This window comes from Scyliorhinus canicula, chromosome 9 (assembly GCF_902713615.1).
Source record: "Scyliorhinus canicula chromosome 9, sScyCan1.1, whole genome shotgun sequence".
In the NCBI taxonomy this organism is placed as follows: Eukaryota; Metazoa; Chordata; class Chondrichthyes; order Carcharhiniformes; family Scyliorhinidae; genus Scyliorhinus; species Scyliorhinus canicula.
This window is the reverse complement of record NC_052154.1, coordinates 100481202-100501581: the sequence shown is the minus strand read 5'-3', so window position 1 is coordinate 100501581 and position 20380 is coordinate 100481202. Positions and strand designations below refer to the sequence as shown.

Below are 20380 nucleotides of genomic sequence, written 5' to 3'. Positions count from 1 at the left end.
TCACTCCTATCCGTATATGACCTCGTCTCTCTCTCTCCCTCAATAGCAACGATGCCGGTTTCTCAATTTTTTTACAGCACAAGTGAACCACGCCTTCGGGATCTCGGCCCATCGGAGGGGGAGAATCGCTGAGGCCCCAGACAATACTGGGTCAGGCCCGCTAATGATATGCAATCGGTGTCTACTGTACGTGCAGAGTGAAACGCATTGACTCCGTTTATGTGGTGACAGAGAAATGCGATTTGGCATCAATTCAGCTCCTGCAGCATTTTTTGCATCGAAAGCTATTCTCCGCCCAATCCCATTTTACGATTTTGGCGTCGGTTAAGAGAGAATCCCGTCCCATAGATCATTCTCTGATAACAAGATAATTTTGTAGTCTCGACACTTAAATCATCAATTGTATCCTTCCAGAGTCAACAACAAGAGCAACTTCAACAACAGGTATCAACTTAACCACATCTCGTCAACAAAGTAATAAGTATTTTCCACAGCTGCACTAACTTTAAACTCACCAGTGGCTGCATCATTGAGTGTAGCAACTATTAATGTACAAATAATGTATATTTTTTCATTATTTACTGTTTTCGTTTCTTTGGTCTGTTTGTGTGTGCCCTTCTCTTCTATATATGTGTAAATATATGTATATGTCTCTTATCCTGTGTGCATAACGGTAAATATACTTTGTTCAAAAACCCAATAAAAAACATTTATGAAAAAAAAAGAAAATTGCAACAATAGCCACCAGAATAAAGTGATCAGAAAGGTGCTGCCCACAAAAAATAGATCATGCAATAATGAGTCCACTCAGTCCACTGAGCATATCTGGTAACAATTTCAGACACAACAGGCTGCATTCTCCGATTTTAAGGCTATGTGTGGAGGATCCGTGGCATTTTACAACTAGAAAATCGATGATGCCCCAGCACCGATCCTCCGGCCGGTGAGGGGCTTGCAGTCGCACCATGTAAAACGCCGAGCCTCCACGGCAAAAGTAGGCGGAGAATTGTCGGGTGCGTGGCTTCGTATGCGCATGGCGACGACCTGCACCGGTCGTGCCGTACAACATTGCCCCGGTCGTGCGTGCACCTGATCGGCCAGATATTGCCACACTGGACACCTACATTCTGGGCCACCCCCCACTAGTCCCTCCCCTCAGCCCTCGCCTAAGCCCCACCGGCCAACAGCACGGCTCCCGCCCGACTGTGGTGGTGCTGGACACAGCCCGCAGCCGCCATGCCGGGTTCCCGATCGCTGAGACCATGGGTCAAATGCGCGATCTGGAACTTGGCCCATCGGGGGCGGTGCACCTGGCTTGACACTCAAAACACAATTTTGTGGACTTATTTGTCCAAGATTTTAATACACTCGCATCTTCAAATCATTCTTTTCATATGTTAAGCATTCCAACTTCAATAACCATCCGGTTATGTTAGAGGTAGAAAACAAAATGGACATGATCATGATATTGGGGCATTAAGTCTGCAGACCTATAATTCTTGAGAGTGAATGATTGAGAATTCTTCATGAACCAGAGAAGACTCGTTTGTTCATTTTTCTTTTTAATTCCAGGCAGAATAACCAGCCAGCCTTATTTTCCAAGAACATCTTCAACAAAAGGTAAAGTAGACAAGGTTTATAATCTTGTTCATGTTTTTATTTATATTGACCTTGATTCCAACAGGATTGAGGGGGGTCAGAAATAGTAATTGGGTGGGCGGGTAAACAGGATGTTATTGTGGTAATAATTTCTATTAGTGTCACAAGTAGGCTTAACACTGCAATGAAGTACTGTGAAAATCCCCTCGTCTCCACACTCCAGCGCCAGTTTGGGTCGTCTGGCCAAGTCATGACCTCATGCAAACAACCTAGATTTTCCCGAGGATGCACCTAACTGCAAATTTGAGATTTTCAATTCAAAAGAAGGTTGTACTTTTGGAATCTGGGCCTAAAAGCCAGTCCTAAACATTAAACGTCTCTAATGTGATTGACCAACTCTCCTGGGCTATATTCCAACTTCCACCCAATGAGAACATGGAAGAGTCTAAAATTTGTCGTCATAAAATCTCATCTGTTGACTTGACAAGTAAGATTTTCAACTGAAAATGTTATATTTTCTCAACTTACAAATTGAATTACTTGCCTTTCAGCGACAACAATCCCATCAACTTTGACAACAGGTATGATATAAGAACATAAGAACTAGGAGCAGGAGTAGGCCATCTGGCCCCTCGAGCCTGCTCCGCCATTCAATTAGATCATGGCTGATCTTTTGTGGACTCAGCTCCACTTTCCGGCCCGAACACCATAACCCTTAATCCCTTTATTCTTCAAAAAACTATTTATCTTTACCTTAAAAACATGTAATGAAGGAGCCTCAACTGCTTCACTGGGCAAGGAATTCCATAGATTCACAACCCTTTGGGTGAAGAAGTTCCTCCTAAACTCAGTCCTAAATCTACTTCCCCTTATTTTGAGGCTATGCCCCCTAGTTCTGCTGTCACCCGCCAGTGGAAACAACCTGCCCGCATCTATCCTATCTATTCCCTTCATAATTTTAAATATTTCTATAAGATCCCCCCTCATCCTTCTAAATTCCAACGAGTACAGTCCCAGTCTACTCAACCTCTCCTCATAATCCAACCCCTTCAGCTCTGGGATTAACCTAGTGAATCTCCTCTGCACACCCTCCAGCGCCAGTACGTCCTTTCTCAAGTAAGGAGACCAAAACTGAACACAATACTCCAGGTGTGGCCGCACTAACACCTTATACAATTGCAACATAACCTCCCTCGTCTTAAACTCCATCCCTCTAGCAATGAAGGACAAAATTCCATTTGCCTTTTTAATCACCTGTTGCACTTGTAAACCAACCTTCTGTGACTCATGCACTAGCACACCCAAGTCTCTCTGAACAGCGGCATGCTTTAATATTTTATTGTTTAAATAATAATCCCGTTTGCTGTTATTCCTACCAAAATGGATAACCTCACATTTGTCAACATTGTATTCCATCTGCCAGACCCGAGCCCATTCACTTAACCTATCCAAATCCCTCTGCAGACTTCCAGTATCCTCAGCACTTTTCGCTTTACCACTCATCTTCGTGTCATCTGCAAACTTGGACACATTGCCCTTGGTCCCCAACTCCAAATCATCAATGTAAATTGTGAACAATTGTGGGCCCAACACGGATCCCTGAGGGACACCACTAGCTACTGATTGCCAACCAGAGAAACACCCATTAATCCCAACTCTTTGCTTTCTATTAATTAACCAATCCTCTATCCATGCTACTACTTTACCCTTAATGCCATGCATCTTTATCTTATGCAGCAACCTTTTGTGTGGCACCTTGTCAAAGGCTTTCTGGAAATCCAGATATACCACATCCATCGGCTCCCCGTTATCTACTGCACTGGTAATGTCCTCAAAAAATTCCACTAAATTAGTTAGGCATGACCTGCCTTTAACGAACCCATGCTGCGTCTGCCCAATGGGACAATTTCTATCCAGATGCCTCGCTATTTCTTCCTTGATGATAGATTCCAGCATCTTCCCTATTACCGAAGTTAAACTCACTGGTCTATAATTTCCTGCTTTCTGCCTACCTCCTTTTTTAAACAGTGGCGTCACGTTTGCTAATTTCCAATCCACCGGGACCACCCCAGAGTCTAGTGAATTTCGGTAAATTATCACTAGTGCATCTGCAATTTCCCTAGCCATCTCTTTTAGCACTCTGGGATGCATTCCATCAGGGCCAGGAGACTTGTCTACCTTTAGCCCCATTAGCTTGCCCATCACTCCCTACTTAGTGATAACAATCCTCTCAAGGTCCTCACCTGTCATAGCCTCATTTCTATCAGTCGCTGGCATGTTATTTGTGTCTTCCACTGTGAAGACCGACCCAAAAAACCTGTTCAGTTCCTCAGCCATTTCCTCATTTCCCATTATTAAAACTCCCTTCTCATCCTCTAAAGGACCAATATTTACCTTAGCCACTCTTCTTCGTCTGAAATATTTGTAAAACCTTTTACTGTCTGTTTTTATATTCTGAGCAAGTTTACTCTCATACTCTATCTTACTCTTCTTTATAGCTTTTTTAGTAGCTTTCTGTTGCCCCCTAAAGATTTCCCAGTCCTCTAATCTCCCAGCAATCTTTGCCACTTTATATGCTTTTTCCTTCAATTTGATACTCTCCCTTATTTCCTTAGATATCCACGGTCGATTTTCCCTCTTTCTTCCGTCCTTCCTTTTTGTTGGTATAAACCTTTGCTGAGCACTGTGAAAAATCGCTTGGAAGGTTCTCCACTGTTCCTCAACTGTTCCACCATAAAGTCTTAGCTCCCAGTCTACCTTAGCTAGTTCTTTTCTCATCCCCTTGTAATCTCCTTTGTTTAAACACAAAACACTAGTATTTGATTTTACTTTCTCATCCTCCATCTGTATTTTAAATTCCACCATATTGTGATCGCTCCTTCCGAGAGGATCCCTAACTATGAGATCATGAATCAATCCTGTCTCATTACACAGGACAAGATCTAGGACCGCTTGTTCCCTCGTAGGTTCCATTACATACTGTTCTAGGAAACTATCGCGGATACATTCTATAAACTCCTCCTGACGGTTGCCTTGACCGACCTGGTTAAACCAATCGACATGTAGATTAAAATCCCCCCATGATAACTGCTAGACCATTTCTACATGCATCAGTTATTTCTTTGTTTATTGCCTGCCCCACCATCTCGTTACTATTTGGTGGCCGATAGACTACTCCTATCAGTGACTTTTTTGCCTTACTATTCCTGATTTCCACCCAAATGGATTCAACCTTATCCTCCATAGCATCGATGTCATCCCTTACTATTGCCCGGATGTCATCCTTAAATAACTGAGCAACACCACCTCTCTTACCATCCACTCTGTCCTTCTGAATAGTTTGATACCCTCGGATATTTAACTCCCAGTCGTGACCATCCTTTAACCATGTTTCAGTAATGGCCACTAAATCATAGTCATTTACGATGATTTGTGCCACCAACTCATTTACTTTATTCCGAATACTACGAGCATTCATGTAAAGTACACCTATGTTGGTTTTTTTACCTCTGTTTTGAATCTTAACATCTCCAGTTTTATTCCTTTTGTTATTACTGGGCCTATTAACTGTGCTCCCCTCAGTCACTGTACCTTGTACTGTCGCCCTTATGGATTTCTGACTATGTCTTCTCTGCCTTGCACTTTTCCCCTTACTTCCTTTTGTTTCTGTCCCTGTTTTACTACCTTCCAACTTCCAGCATTGGTTCCCATCCCCCTGCCACATTAGTTTAAACCCTCCCCAACAGCTCTAGAATACACCCCCCCTAGGACATCGGTTCCAGTCCTGCCCAAGTGCAGACCGTCCGGTTTGTACTGGTCCCACCTCCCCCAGAAGCGGTCCCAATGCCCCAGGAATTTGAATCCCTCCCTCTTGCACCATCTCTCGAGCCACGCAGTCATCCTATCTATCCTGACATTCCTACTCTGACTAGCTCGTGGCACTGGTAGCAATCCTGAGATTACTACCTTTGAGGTCCTACTTTTTAGTTTAACTCCTAACTCCCTGAATACCGCTTGTAGGACCTCGTCCCGTTTTTTACCTATATCGTTGGTGCCTATGTGCACCACCACAGCTGGCTGTTCACCTTCCCCCCCAGAATGTCCTGCAGCCGCTCCGAGACATCCTTGACCCTTGCACCAGGGAGGCAACATACCATCCTGGAGTCTCGATTGCGTCCACAGAACCGCCTGTCTATTCCCCTTACGATCGAGTCCCCTATCACTATAGCCCTGCCATTTTTCTTCCTGCCCTGTGTGCAGCAGAGCCAGCCACGGTGCCATGAACCTGGCTGCTGCTGCCTTCCCCTGGTGAGCCATCTCCCTCAACAGTATCCAAAGCGGTATATCTGTTTTGCAGGGAGATGACCGCAGGGGACACCTGCACTGCCTTCCTACTCTTGCTTTTTCTTTTGGTCACCCATTTTCTATCTCCCTCAGTAACCTTCACCTGCGGTGTGACCAACTCACTGAACGTGCTATCCACGACCTCCTCAGCATCGCGGATGCTCCAAAGTGAGTCCATCCGCAGCTCCAGAGCCGTCAAGCGGTCTAACAGGAGCTGCAACTGAACACACTTCTTGCACGTGGCAATATGCATTCAGCAATTTCCTCAAAATGAAGATAGTTTAAAAAGACTCATATCTAGGTCTGGAGTTTCAGATTGAAACACCAATGGGAATGGATTAATTTAAAGCGTTACGATCATTGTTAGCAGGAGACACAGGGCTGAATCGATTCATGGCCATCTGACAACATGCTGATTTCATTACAAGTTACTGGAATCTTCATTTAGCATTCCCATTCTTAGCATTTCATCTCCAGTGATACTTGAGACATAACTTCATCGTTGGAATGTTGAACATTTGTCATTCAATTGATCAATGTGTTTCAAATTATGTCTTTCAGATGAAAGTCCAGTTGGAGGCACTCTGCCAAGTAAGGAATATTTTAATTTTACTTTATTCAAATGAGGCAAATTAGTAAAATCTTATCAGATTATGTTGCACAGAAGAAGATTTTTTTTCCCAGCTCAATCTTAACACTGCAACAAAAGATGACTGTAGACAGATCAATATTAATATGGTAGGTTTATATTTAGCAGGAGTCAGGATTCCCAGGATGAAGAAAATATTTTTCTCTGCGTTGCAAATTCAACATGCAGAATTTCCTGGATTTAGTGCACAAATAGTCACCGAACTGTTGGGAACAACCTAAAGGCTAAAATGTTTCCAATTCTTCAATGCTATTAGTTGCCTGAATAACACCGTACCCCAGGCTATCCACTTATCTGGTAGCTGCAACTGACTGTCCCGGAGAAGTGACAACAAAATGCATCATACAGAAATGGGTGTTGGCTCGAAAGTAAAAGTAAATGCACTCACTAATCTGGCACTCTGCTCAGCCACTATAAATTGCTTCCCTATTCACAGACTAATGCCCCGTTTCCTTGGTTTTCCAAATACGCAATAAATGGAAAAGAGAGAGCCCTTACGGTAAAACCAACAGCCTCCCCTATTCCCACAGCATCATTCTTCATTTTAACGCCCGGCTCCTTGATCGCAGAAACCACTAGAATATGAGTGACAACTCTGATGAGCAAAAATGGATCAAAAAACTATACTCTCCATCTGAAACTACCAAATGAAAATCCTGCTTCCATCACTGTAACATTAGCTCAGATGCTGTCACTTCTCACTGCATTACATGCTGTTAATAAATGAAAATGATAATCTTTGTTGTCACAAGTAGGCTTCCATTAACACTGCAATAAAGTTACTGTGAGAATTCAGAATGTCCTAATTACTTCACAGGAAGTCATTCGGTACGTGTTGGAGGAAACTGGAGCACCTGGAGGAAACCCACGCAGACACAGGGAGAACGTGCAGATTCCGCACACAGTGACACAAGCCGGGAATTAAACCTGGGTCCATGCCACTGTAAAGCAACAGAACTAGTCACTGTGCTATCGCGCTGCTTATATTCTCCAGCTTTAATATCTTTATACACATATTTTATACACTAAAATTTCAATAACTTCTGAAATTATTACGAATTGAGGTAAAATTGGAAGTTAATCAAGAACAAAATTAATTCAGTTAAAATGATAATATTGATTTTCAACAACTTGTTCATTGATATTGTCCATTGATAAAAATAGATCATTTTGATGCTTCCCACTCTGACATCATCAACTGTATCCCTTTCAGCATTGGGAAAAACTACAGCTTCAACAACAGATATGGAATTTTTAAAAACATGTAACAATAGTGTTTATCAGTCATAAAAAGTGCACAAATTAAGATTGATCATTATCATTAAAATATTACTTTGCAGCCTAAGCAATATCTCTAAACCACAGAGGTCAACCTTTACCTATCCAACTCGGGTAAATGAGAAGATTAACTGTTTCCCCCTGCACCGAATTGCATGAGTGGAATAACCTGCATGGGACTCATCCAGTTGCAGATGATTGTTTCCCCCTGATCTTTGGAATTTGGTCTCCCCTGCTGAGGGCAGGTAAAGTTACCCAGCATGAAGATAAACGTTTGGCCACTGCAGAGCAAATTAGAATGGAAACATGACCCGGTGAGATGTTCCGTGTCTCGCGCAGATACTGTTAGAACATAGAACAGTACAGCACGAACAGGCCCTACGGCCCTCAATGTTGTGCCGAGCCATGATCACCCTACTCAAACCCACGTATCCACCCTATACCCGTAACCCAACAACCCCCCCCCCTTAACCTTACTTTTATTAGGACACTACGGGCAATTTAGCATGGCCAATTGTTCTACTGAAGGAAAATACTTTTATGAAACTCGTCGCACTACCTTCGCATTATGATAGCTGGCTCGAATACCTTTGGGGCTTTATGCGGGAGCGAGTCAGGAGATCCAACAAGTCCTGCACTCTGCCCATTATAATTTGGAGAAAATCCCATTCCCTTGGCATCCGATTCGCTGGGTCTGAAATTGCGCTCGATATTCGGACTAGCTAGAACTGCTGATGAGCTCTCCACTCCCCAAACATCCTTATTTCAGCCAAGGACATAGGTTCACGGAGACCTGCCCCATGATTTTATAATCAGAGCTCGATTGCATGCTGGACGAGGTGGAAGAGAGCAAGGAGACCCTCTTCGCCAGGGTGGGCCGGAGACTGAATCCAGCCATTGTTAACAAAGTTGGGGAAGTGGTTGATGAGGCAGTGAGTGTTGCCTGCCTCGCCAGCAGTACTGAGACCGGGGCAGGAAAAAGATGAATGACCTCCTCAGGGCAGCTAGCGTGAGTCACCCCCTCTGTGCCACTGGCATCACTCCTGTCCCTCACACATCACATCACCCCCATTCCTCTGGAGTCTAACCAAAGCCCACCTCCCTGCATCTCATATTTCACCTTCCACCAAAATCTAGCACCGTCATTGTACTCTTTGGGCAGGTGCCTTGCTCCACTGCTGTCCACGTGGCTTTCTTCCTGGTGCACCGGTTTCCTCCCACAGACCAAAGTTATGTGGGGTGGGTGAATTGGCCCTGCTAAATTGCGTCGTAGTGGCCAGGAATGTGCAGGTTAGTTTTCGCGGATCGGGTGGTGTTGACCGTGAGGTGGACATGAATCGAGTGTTCATTCAGAGGGTTGGTGCAGATTTGATGGGTCAAATGGCCTCATTCTGCACTGTATGATTCTGATTCAGGGTAGAGTCTTGGCGAGCAGGATCCTTGGTTTACCTCATATCAGCATTTCCTAATGAAAGATTATGTAATTGAGCAATATTCCCCTCACTAATACTTCCAAATCTTTACTTTGCAGCAACAACAACAATGGCACCAACAACACCAGGTATCAAATTGCTAATATAAATTGAATGATTTCCCATTCACCTCACAACAATTTCATTATAATGAGAATGACAGTGGATTTCAGAACTCGATAATTGTCATTCACTATTAAAGAAATCAGCTTTATTTAGTATTTCCTAACATATATCTTCATCAGTTAGTGAAATAATAACTTTATTTTTGTGAGGGCCATGAAAAATCCAGCACGCGTTTTCAGGATACAAAGAAATAACATGTATTTACAATAGCATTATTACACAACAGCAGCAACTTCCCTTGCTGCTCACTCCTCTCTCTGTGCCGATTCCAAACTGGCCAGCTCTATTCATGCAGGGAGTCTGCTAATGATTTCTCCACCCCCCCACTTTGGGGAAGCTCATACTCCCATAGGATTGTGGGATTGTCATTAGTCCCCAGCCAATGGTAAGCAGGCAGGTTATAACATTTATTAATCTAAAGAACGTGCGTTAATTATTTAAACGACTTTATTGTCGGTGATGAGAGTTTTGGTAATCGGCTAGAGAAGAGGTGATTGCCCTACATTGTTTCTGTTTCGGAAGACCGTCCTCATTAAGTTTCAACCTCTAGAGTGATGTTTCATCGCTGGGATCAAGGACATTATTGGTCCAAAATCAGTCCATGACGAGCAGTCAGCCATTATTACCCAGTCAGGCGAGGGGCGTGATTCTAAAAGGGAACTCTCCTTCCCAATCCTGTGTCCAGTGATCAGTCACATTATGAGTTTAAACAAAAGCACCCCCACAAATCCAAAGTGGAATTGCCCACTGAAGTGCCTCAGTTGCAGGTGGGCTGAGGAGGCCATTCAGGATCCGACACACCATGGACTTCATCGGCCAGAGGCAGGAAGGCAGTGAGCTCACACCTCACCTCTGAGCTGCATGATGAAATGCCGCATTGCCACCAGATTCAGCACGGAGGGGGGCTTTCAATTCCACCCAATGTCTGCATAGTTGCAGTTTTCAACAACAGTATTTCATGAACCTGAAATTATTGAACCAATATTTCTAATTTAACCTTTGATTTTGTACAGCTAATTTCCCACTGTGTATCTGTGAAATTGTACAAAAGTCAGAAATTATCAGCACAAATTGTGCCATTGGATTCTGTGCTCCTTTTTCTGACAGCTGTCTAAATCCATCCTCATTACTCTGATATTAATGCAGGTTCCAGGAACTTCCACTGCTTCAAATGTTTATTCACTTTGCTGTGTAACGATACATAGGTTCCTCTCTCAACCATTCCTTGTAACATGCTATCACCTTTGCTGCACATGAACGGTCAATCTTCCTTTTCCAAATTTATTCCTCATTAACTCAATGTTCCCCACTCATTTGACAAATGCGATTCTGAATTGAGAGATGTTGGAATGATTTTCCATTCTGTATATTCACATCATTAACTGTGTTCTTTGCAGCATCAACATCAATGTCAACTTCAACATCAAGTAGGTATCAAACAACATTCTGTCAACATATGTTTTCCATAACATCAGATTAAAATTTCTTCCTGTGAACAAGGGTTTCCCATTTCTAAACCACAGCGGTCAACCTTTACATATCCAACAGGAGTAAATTAGAAGATTTGTCAGTTAGTATCCAGGTAATTACTCATTCAGAACTCGACTACTTCCTTCACCACTGATTTAAAACCCGTAGCTTCTCTGAAAGTTCTGCTGATCTGCATATCTGCATGTATATAAAGGGTTAATATACAGAAGTAACAGCAAGATAACCCCCAGATAGCAGCATTGGAGATGGGAAGAAAAACAAGCTCCAGCCGAGTTCCCGCCTCTTTGTGTTGGGTGCGACTAATAGACAGACGTAGAGAGAAAGCTCAGAGTCCAGGTGTAGTTAATCATAGTTGAGTTATATCAAATATTGTTAATTTATTCCCTAGTTTAGATAGTGAAGAGAGAACAAACTCACAGTTCTTTTGCTAACTTTACTCAATAAACAATTTGCTTTCATTGGAGACCTCGAGTGTTAAAGAACATCGAACACAGGATCATGTTGGAAAGGTGCAAATGATTATCTTATCTTACACAAGGTAATATAACAAAAGTAAGTGGAACACCCGCCTAAAGTAGGCATCAGCCTCTGAAATTTCTCCAGTGAGACACCAATGGCATTTTTACTGGGATCAGAGTGGAGTAGCTGGTACAACGTTCCTGCAGGGAGAATCGGGGTAGCAGCAGGTAGCAAGAATCAAGGACAATGTTGACTGTAAGTTTTTGTGCATTGTGCATGTAATTCATATAAGTGTGCTGTGTGCCGCATATCTGTTTGTGATTCATCATATGAATCCAAGCGTTGGTTTTGGGAATTAAAGTTTAAACCGGAAAATTGGGGATTCTGATTGAGAAACGGACAAGCACACTGAAGTAAATGCAATTTAAACAAGCTTGGAGTTAATTACAATCAAATTCTCACCGAGATTCAAGGTCAAATTTCCCAGTCTAAACGCTGAACAATAGATGATCCGTTTATAGACTTCTGAGTGGAGACACAGTGCCAGATTCTCCATTGAAGAGACTAAGTGTTACCCCCGGACCGATTTGCATGGGTGGAATGGCCCCATGATCATTGGAACTTGTGCTCCCCTACTGTAGGCTAGGTTAACTTACTCAGCATGAGTTAAAACATTTGGCCACTGTGGAGCCAAGTAGAATGCAAACTTAACCCGGTGAAGTGTTCCGTGCCTCGCGCAGGTACTGTTGTTTTACAGAAGAAAAAGACTTCTATGAAACTCGTCAGACTACCTTTGCATTATGATAGTTTGGCGCACATTCCCTTTTGGCCTTTATTCGGGAAGTGAGTCAGGACATACAGCTAGGCCAGAACTCTGCCCATGAGAATTTAGAGAAACTCTCATTCCCCTGGCATCCAATTCGTTTGGGTTGAAATTGGTGCTGGAGAGTCTGACTAGCTGGAGCTACTTATATGCTCTGAACTCCCCAAACATCCTCATTTCAGCCAAGGAGATGGCTTCACGGAGACCTGCACCCTGCTTTTCCCATCCGAGCTCGATGCAGCGGTGAGTGTTGCCTGCCTCACCAGCAGTACTGGGACCGGGGCAGGAGAAGATAAATGATCTCCTTAGGCCAGCTTGAGTGAGGCACGCCCTCTATGACACTGGCATCACTCCTGTCTCTCACATGTCACATCACCCCCATTCCTCTAGAGGCCAACCAAAGCCAACCTCCCTGCATCTCACTTATATCTCACCTTCCACCAAAATCTAACACATTCATTGTATTCTTTCGCCAGGTGCCTTGCTCCACTGCTGTCCACGTAACTTTTTTCCTGGTGCTCCGGTTTCATCCCGCAGCCAAAGATATGTGGATTGGGTGAATTTGCCCTGGTAAATTGCTCCTTAGTGTCCAAGAATGTGCAGGTTACGTTTCGGGGATTGCAGGTGCTGACGGTGACGTGGATATGGGTAGAGTGTTCATTCAGTGTTGGTGATGAATTGATGGGTCAAATGGCCTCATTCTGCACAATATGATTCTGATTCAGGGTAGAGTCTTGGTGAGCAGGTTCCTTGGTTTACCTCATATCAGCATTTCCTACTGAAAGGTGATGTAATTGCTCAATATTCCCCTCACTTAAACTTCCAAATCTTTACTTTCCAGCAACAACAACAATGGCACCAACAGCAACAAGTATCAAATTGCTAAGATAAATTGAATGATTTCCCATTCAGCTCTCAATGAATTCATTGTAATGAGAATGACAGTGGATTTCAGAACTCGATAATTGGCATACACTATTAAAAATCACAGGATTATTTAGTATTTCCTAACGTATATCTTCACCATTTTGTAAAATCATAACTTTATTGATCAAAAGTGATGTGTTGGGTACTCTGGATCCTTGGAGACTGTTAATCTCAGCAGTAACACATACAGGCTACCAACACTTGACATAGTACAACACTATTTTATTAAGCTAGAAACTGTTGAACATACTTTCACTGTGGGTCGACACTATGTTTGATTAAACTAAAGACCTATGCCTATCCTAACCAGTCTGCACTAAGCACATGGTGAATATCTGTGCTGTAAGCTGGGCGCTCTGTCCTTCTGAGAGGCTGCATCCCGAATGAGCAGGAAAACTGCTGCCCTCTGTCTTTATAGTGAGTGTGCTCTAACTGGTGATTGGCTGCGGTGTTGTGTGTGTTGATTGGTCTTGCTGTGTGTCAGTCAGTGTGTGTGTCTGCACCATGATGTACTGGTGTATATTATGACAAAAATAACGTGCGTTAATTATTTGAAATACTTGATTGTCGGTGATGAGAGTTTTGGTCATCAGCTTGAGAAGAGGTGATTGCCCTGCATCGTCTCTGTTTCAGAAGGCCATCCTCATTAAATGCCAACCTCTGCAGTGATGGTTCATCCCTGGGATCATGGAGATTATGGGTCCAAATTCCATCCATGACGAGCAGTCAGCCAATATTAGGCCAGTAAGGCCAGGGGCGTGATTCTAAAAGGGGATTCTCCTTCACAATCTTGTGTACAGTGATCAGACACCGTATGAGTTTTAATAAGAGCACCCCCACAAACCCACCGTGGAATTGCCCACTGAAATGCGTCAGTTGGTGGTGGGCTGGGGAGGCCATCCAGGAGCCGCACACTATGGACTTCATCGGGCAGAGGCAGGAAGGCAGTGAGCTCAACTCACCTCTCTCCTGCTTGATGAAATGCCACACTGTCACCAGATTCAGCACGGAGGGGGGCATTAAATTCCACCCAATGTCTGCATAGTTGTAATTTTCAACAGCAGTATTTCATGAACCTGAAATATTTGAACCAATATTTCTGAATTAACCTTTGAATTTGTACAGCAAATTTCCCATTGAGTAAGCGAAATTGTACGAAAGTCAGAAATTATTAGCACTAATTGTGCCATTGGATTCTGAGCTCCTTTTTCCGACAGCTGCCTAAATCCATCCTCATTACTCTGATAGTAATACAGGTTCCAGTACCTTCTGCTGCTTCAAATGTTTATTCACTTTGCTGTGTAAAGATACAAAGATTCTCTCTCAACTATTGCCTGTAACATGCCATCACCTTTGCTGCACATGCACGGTCGATCTTCCTTTTCCAAATATATTCAGCACTCCCTCATTAACTCAATTTTCCCCACTCACTTGACAACTGGGATTCTGAATTGAGGTGATGGAATGATGTTCCATCCTGTATATTTACATCATTAACTGTGTTTTTTACAGCATCAACATCAACTGCAACAACAAGTATGTAAATAACAACGGGCGCAATTCTCCGCACTCACGACGGTGCGGAGAATAGCGGGGTTCGTAAAATTTTACGGCCACGCTAGTCTGACGCCCTCCCGCTATTCTCCCCCCCCCCACGCCCGGCTCCCGATACGAATCGCTGCCGCCGTTTTTTTACGGCCAGCAGCGATTCTCAGCTGGCCGATGGGCCGAGTTCCAATCCCTTTACGGCCGTTTTTACGAACGGCAAACACACCTGGTCTGGCCGTTCGTAAAAACGGCCGTAAAGTGCCGATTTTTAAAACCATGGCACCGATTGGCATGGCAGTACCACGGCCGTGCCAAGGGTGCCATGGGCCCGCGATCGGTCCGATTCCCGCGCCCTCTTAGTCCTTCCGCCGCCCCGCTGTATCACTTCGCGGGGCGGCTGAGGGGCATCCCGGCCCGCGCATGCGCGGGTTTTGCGCAAATGCGCGATGACGTCATCCGCGCATGCGCGGGTTGGAGTCTTCCAATCCGCGCATGCGCGGCTGACGTCATGTGACGCGTCAGCCGGCTCAAACTCTGGCAAGCGAGCTTAACGAAATTCGTTAAGCCCGCGATGCCGGAATTTACGGCGGCAGCATGCTAGCCCCGACCGGGGACCAGAATTGGTTCCCGGTCGGGGAGGGGGAGGCTGGCGTCAAACCCGCCCGGATTTGACGCCAGCCTTACGATTTCTCCCTCTCTGGGAGAATCGCGCCCAACATTCTGTCAACATATATTTTCCATAACTTTGGATTAAAATGTCTTCCTGCAAACAAGACAGTTTTCCATTTCTGAACCACAGCTGTCAACTTTTACCTATCCAATTAGAGTAAATGAAAAGATTAGTCAGTTAATATCCAGGTGATTACTCATTCAGAACTCGACTACTTCCTTTATCACTGATTTAAAGCCTGCAGCATCTCTGAAACTTGTACTGATATGCATATCGGTATGTATAGAAATGTTTAATGTACATAAGTAATAGCGAGATAACCACTAGATAGCAGCACTAGAGATGGGAAGAAAGACAAGCTCAAGCCGAGTTTGCGCCTCTTCATGTTGGGCGTGACTGGTAGACAGAGGTAGAGAGGGATAGCTAAGTGTGCAGGTGCAGTTAATCATAGTTTAGATATATCTAATATTATTAATTTAATCTCTAGTTGAGCTAGTGAAGTGAGAACAAACTCAGTTTGTTTGCAAACGTTACTCAATAAACAATTTGCTTTAATTGAAGACTTTGAGTCTAAATGCACATCGAGTACAGGATCATCTTGGAAAAAATCAAATGAGTAACATGTATCACACAAGGTAATATAGCAAATGTAAATGGGCCACCCGCCTAAAGTAGGCCTCAGCCCCACAAATTTCTCTAGTGAGACTCCAATGGCATTTTTACTGGGATCAGATTGGAGTAGCTGGTGCAACGTTCCTGCAGGGAGAGTTGGAATAGCAGCTGGTGGCAAGAATCATGAACAATTTTCACTCTGTACGTTTTTGTGGAGTGTGCATGTAATTCATATAAGTATGTGGTGTACCGCATATCTGTTTTGTGATTCATCATATGAATTAGGGGCAGCATGGTAGCATGGTGGTTAGCATCAATGCTTCACAGCTCCAGGGTCTCAGGTTCGGTTCCCGGCTGGGTCACTGTCTGTGCGGAGTCTGCACGTCCTCCCCATGTGTGCGTGGGTTTCCTCCGGGTGCTCCGGTTTCCTCCCACAGTCCAAAGATGTGCGGGTTAGGTGGATTGGCCATGCTAAATTGCCCGTAGTGTCCTAAAAAAAAAGTAAGGTTAAGGGTGAGTTGTTGGGTTACGGGTATAGGGTGGATACGTGAGTTTGAGTAGGGTGATCATTGCTCGGCACAACATCGAGGGCCGAAGGGCCTGTTCTGTGCTGTACTGGTCTATGTTCTATGAATACAAACTTTTGTTTTGGGATTTCAAGTTTCAACCGGAAAATAGGAGATTCTGATTGAGAAACAGACAAGCACATTGAAATGAATGCAATTTAAACAAGGTTGCACTCAATTACAATCAAATTCTAACCTTGTTTTATGGTCAGAGTTCCCAGACTAAACGCTGAACAATAGATGATCCGTTTATAGACATCTGGGTGGAGACACAGGGCAGGAATCTCCGTTGAGGAGACAAAGTGTTGTTCCGTGGATCAAATTGCATGGCTGGAATAACCTGCATGAGACTCATCCAGCTGGTTATTTATGTTTCCCCATTATCATTGGAACGTGTGCACCAAGGTCTGTGAGATCTAAGACAATTCCCCACTTGGCGCCTGAAAGGACTCCGTGGTGTAAACGTTCAGGACGACCGTTGTCTTGATGGCCACCCGGAGCACGTCAGCTCCCCCATTTCCCTGCGGTGTCTGGTGTGCCATCATCTGGCACATATGTCGGCCTGTCTCTCTGCTCAGCCAGAGTCGGCGGCGGCATGCCGATCCGGCACGTCCTCGAATGACAGGAGCTGCCGGTACACATGAGGCTCTCCAACCTGGGTGGCTGCCACCTGTGTCTCTGAAGGCCCGCTCCTCTATTGCTCGCTCCACTGCTGCACACTGTGTAACTGCAGCTGCTTCTTCCTCCTCAAGCAGTTCACGCTCGTACAGCAGCAGGGCTTCTCCCAGGGCTGCAGCCACCAGTAGCAAGACTACCCTTCCTGTGTTCCAATATCCATTGTCTGCTGCGGGTGAAAGATCAACATGTTAGTACGATGCGTACCTCTGTGCCCAACCTAGTCCACCGGGCTACATGGTAGCCCCGACTGGCACTGCGGGATCCACCCCGCATCTTGCCCCAAATCTCCTTTCACCCCCAAATCCCAGACAGGGCCCCGCATCCCAGAAAGCACAGGCAACATCCGGGCCAGCAACCTGCAGTCACTCCTATCCGTGTCTGACCTCGTCTCTCTCTCTCCCTCAATAGCAATGATGCCAGTTTCTCAATTTTTTTACAGCACAAGTGAACCACGCCTTCGGGATCTCGGTCCATCAGAGGGGGAGAATCGCTGAGGCCCCGTACAATACTGGGTCGGGCCCGCTAATGATATGCAAACGGTGTCTACTGCACCTGCGGAGTGAAACGCATGAACTCCGTTTATGTGGTGACAGAGAAATGCGATTTGGCATCAAATCAGCTCCTGCAGCAGTTTTAGCATCGAAAGCTATTCTCCGCCCAATCCCATTTTACAATTTTTGCGTCGGTTAAGAGAGAATCCCGTCCCATAGATCATTCTCTGAGAACAAGATAATTTTGTAGTCTCGACACTTAAATCATCAATTGTATCCTTCCAGAGTCAACAACAAGAGCAACTTCAACAACAGGTATCAACTTAACCACATCTCGTCAACAAAGTAATAAGTATTTTCCACATCTGCACTAACTTTACACTCACCAGTGGCTGCATCATTGAGTGTAGCAACTATTAATGTACAAATAAGATATATTTTTTTATTATTTACTGTTTTCTTTTCTTTGGTATGTTTGTGTGTGCCCTTCTCTTCTATATATGTGTATATTTATATGTATATGTCTCTTATCCTGTGTGCATAACGGTAAATATACTTTGTTCAAAAACCCTATAAAGAACATTTATGAAAAAAAACAAGAAAATTGCAACAGGAGCCACCAGAGAAAATGTGATCAGAAAGGTGCTGCCCACAAAAAATAGACCATGTACCAATGAGTCCACTCAGTCCACTGAGCATATCTGGTACCAATTACAGACACAAGGGGCTGCATTCTCCTATTTTCAGGCAATGTAAGGAGGATCCGTGGCATTTTACAACAAAAAAAATCGATGACGCCCCAGCACCGATCCTCCGGCCGGTGAGGGGCTTGCAGGCGCGCCATGTAAAACGCCGAGCCTCCACGGCATAAGCAGACGGAGAATTGTCGGGTCCGTGGCTGCGTATGTGCACGGCGACGATCTGCAGCGGTCGGGCCGTACGGCATTGCCCCGGTCGTACGTGCACCTGACCTGCCAGATAGTGCCACACTGGACACCTCCTACATTCTGGGCCACCCCCCACTAGTCCCTCCCCTCAGCCCTCTCCTAAGCCCCACCGGCCAACAGCACAGCTCCCGCCGAACTGTGGTGGTGCTGGACACAGCCCCGCAGCCACCACGCCGGGTTCCCGATCGCTGAGACCATGGGTCAAATGCGCGATCTGGAACTTGGCCCATCAATTTTGTAGACTTATTTGTCCAAGATTTTAATACACTCGCAGCTTCAAATCATTCTTTTCATGTGTTAAGCACTCCAACTTCAATAACCATCCGGTTATGTTAGAGGTAGAACACAAAAAGGACATGATCATGATATTGGGGCATTAAGTCTGCAGACCTATAATTCTTGAGAGTGAATGATTGAGAATTCTTCAAGAACCAGAAAAGACTCGTTTGTTCATTTTTTTTAAATTCCAGGCAGAATAACCAGCCAGCCTTATTTTCCAAGAACATCTTCAACAAAAGGTAAAGTAGACAAGGTTTCTAATCTTGTTCATGTTTTTACTTATATTGACCTTGATTCCAACAGGATTGAGGGGGGTCAGAAATAGTAATTGGGTGGGCGGGTAAACAGGATGTTATTGTGGTAATAATTTCTATTAGTGTCACAAGTAGGCTTAACACTGCAATGAAGTACTGTGAAAATCCCCTCGTCTCCACACTCCAGCGCCAGTTTGGGTCGTCTGGCCAACCTCATGCAAACAACCTAGATTTTCCCGAGGATCCACCTAACTGCAAATTTGAGATTTTCAATTCAAAAGAAGGTTGTACTTTTGGAATCTGGGCCTAAAAGCCAGTCCTAAACACTAAACGTCTCTACTGTGATTGACCAACTCTCCAGGGCAATATTCCAGCTTCCACCCAACGAGAACATGGAAAAGTCTAAGATTTGTCGTCATAAAATCTCATCTGTTGACTTGACAAGTAAGATTTTCTACTGAAAATGTTATATTTTCTCAACTTACAAATTGAATTACTTGCCTTTCAGCGACAACAATCCCATCAACTTTGACAACAGGTATGATATTGGCAATATGCATTCAACAATATCGTCAGAATGAAGATAGTTTAAAAAGACTCATATCTCGGCCTGGAGTTTCAGATTGAAACACCAATGGGAATGTATGAATTTAAAGCGTTACGATCATTGTTACCAGGAGACACAGGGCTGAATCTTTTCATGGCCATCTGACAACATGCTGATTTCATTAACAGTTACTGGAATCATCATTTCGCATTCCCATTCTTAGCATTTCATCTCCAGTGATACTTGAGACATAAATTCATCGTTGTAGTGTTGAACATTTGTCATTCAATTGATCAATGTGTTTCAAATTATGTCTTTCAGATGAAAGTCCAGTTGGAGGCACTTTGCCAAGTAAGGAATTTTTTAATTTTACTTTATTCAAATGAGGCAAATTAGTAAAATTTTATCAGATTATGTTGCACAGAGGAAGATTTTTTTTCCCAGCTCAATCTTAACACTGCAACAAAAGAAGACTGTAGACAGATCAATATTAATATGGTAGGTTTATATTCTGCAGCAGTCAGGGTTCCCAGGATGAAGAAAATATTTTTCTGTGCTTTGCAAATTCAACATGCAGAATTTCCTGGATTTAGTGCACAAATAGTCACTGAACTGTTGGG

The 20380-nt window shown here is 44.1% G+C and overlaps 1 protein-coding gene and 1 long non-coding RNA gene across 2 annotated transcripts in view; both read left to right on the top strand.

Moving 5' to 3' along the window:
* The first annotated feature begins 360 nt into the window (after positions 1 to 360).
* On the top strand, positions 361 to 6529 carry LOC119971037. The gene is made up of 4 exons (XR_005461729.1): positions 361 to 444; positions 1573 to 1620; positions 2151 to 2180; positions 6505 to 6529. It is a non-coding gene; the product is annotated as an uncharacterized LOC119971037 (long non-coding RNA).
* Positions 6530 to 17996: 11467 nt separating this feature from the next.
* The window catches only part of LOC119970921 (salivary glue protein Sgs-3-like), a 45625-nt gene continuing 43241 nt past the window's right edge, over positions 17997 to 20380 (top strand). The window contains exons 1-4 of the mRNA XM_038806031.1: positions 17997 to 18048; positions 19151 to 19198; positions 19722 to 19751; positions 20082 to 20111. The gene's annotated coding sequence lies outside the window, so the exon portion shown is untranslated. The remainder of the gene's footprint in view (positions 18049 to 19150; positions 19199 to 19721; positions 19752 to 20081; positions 20112 to 20380) is intronic.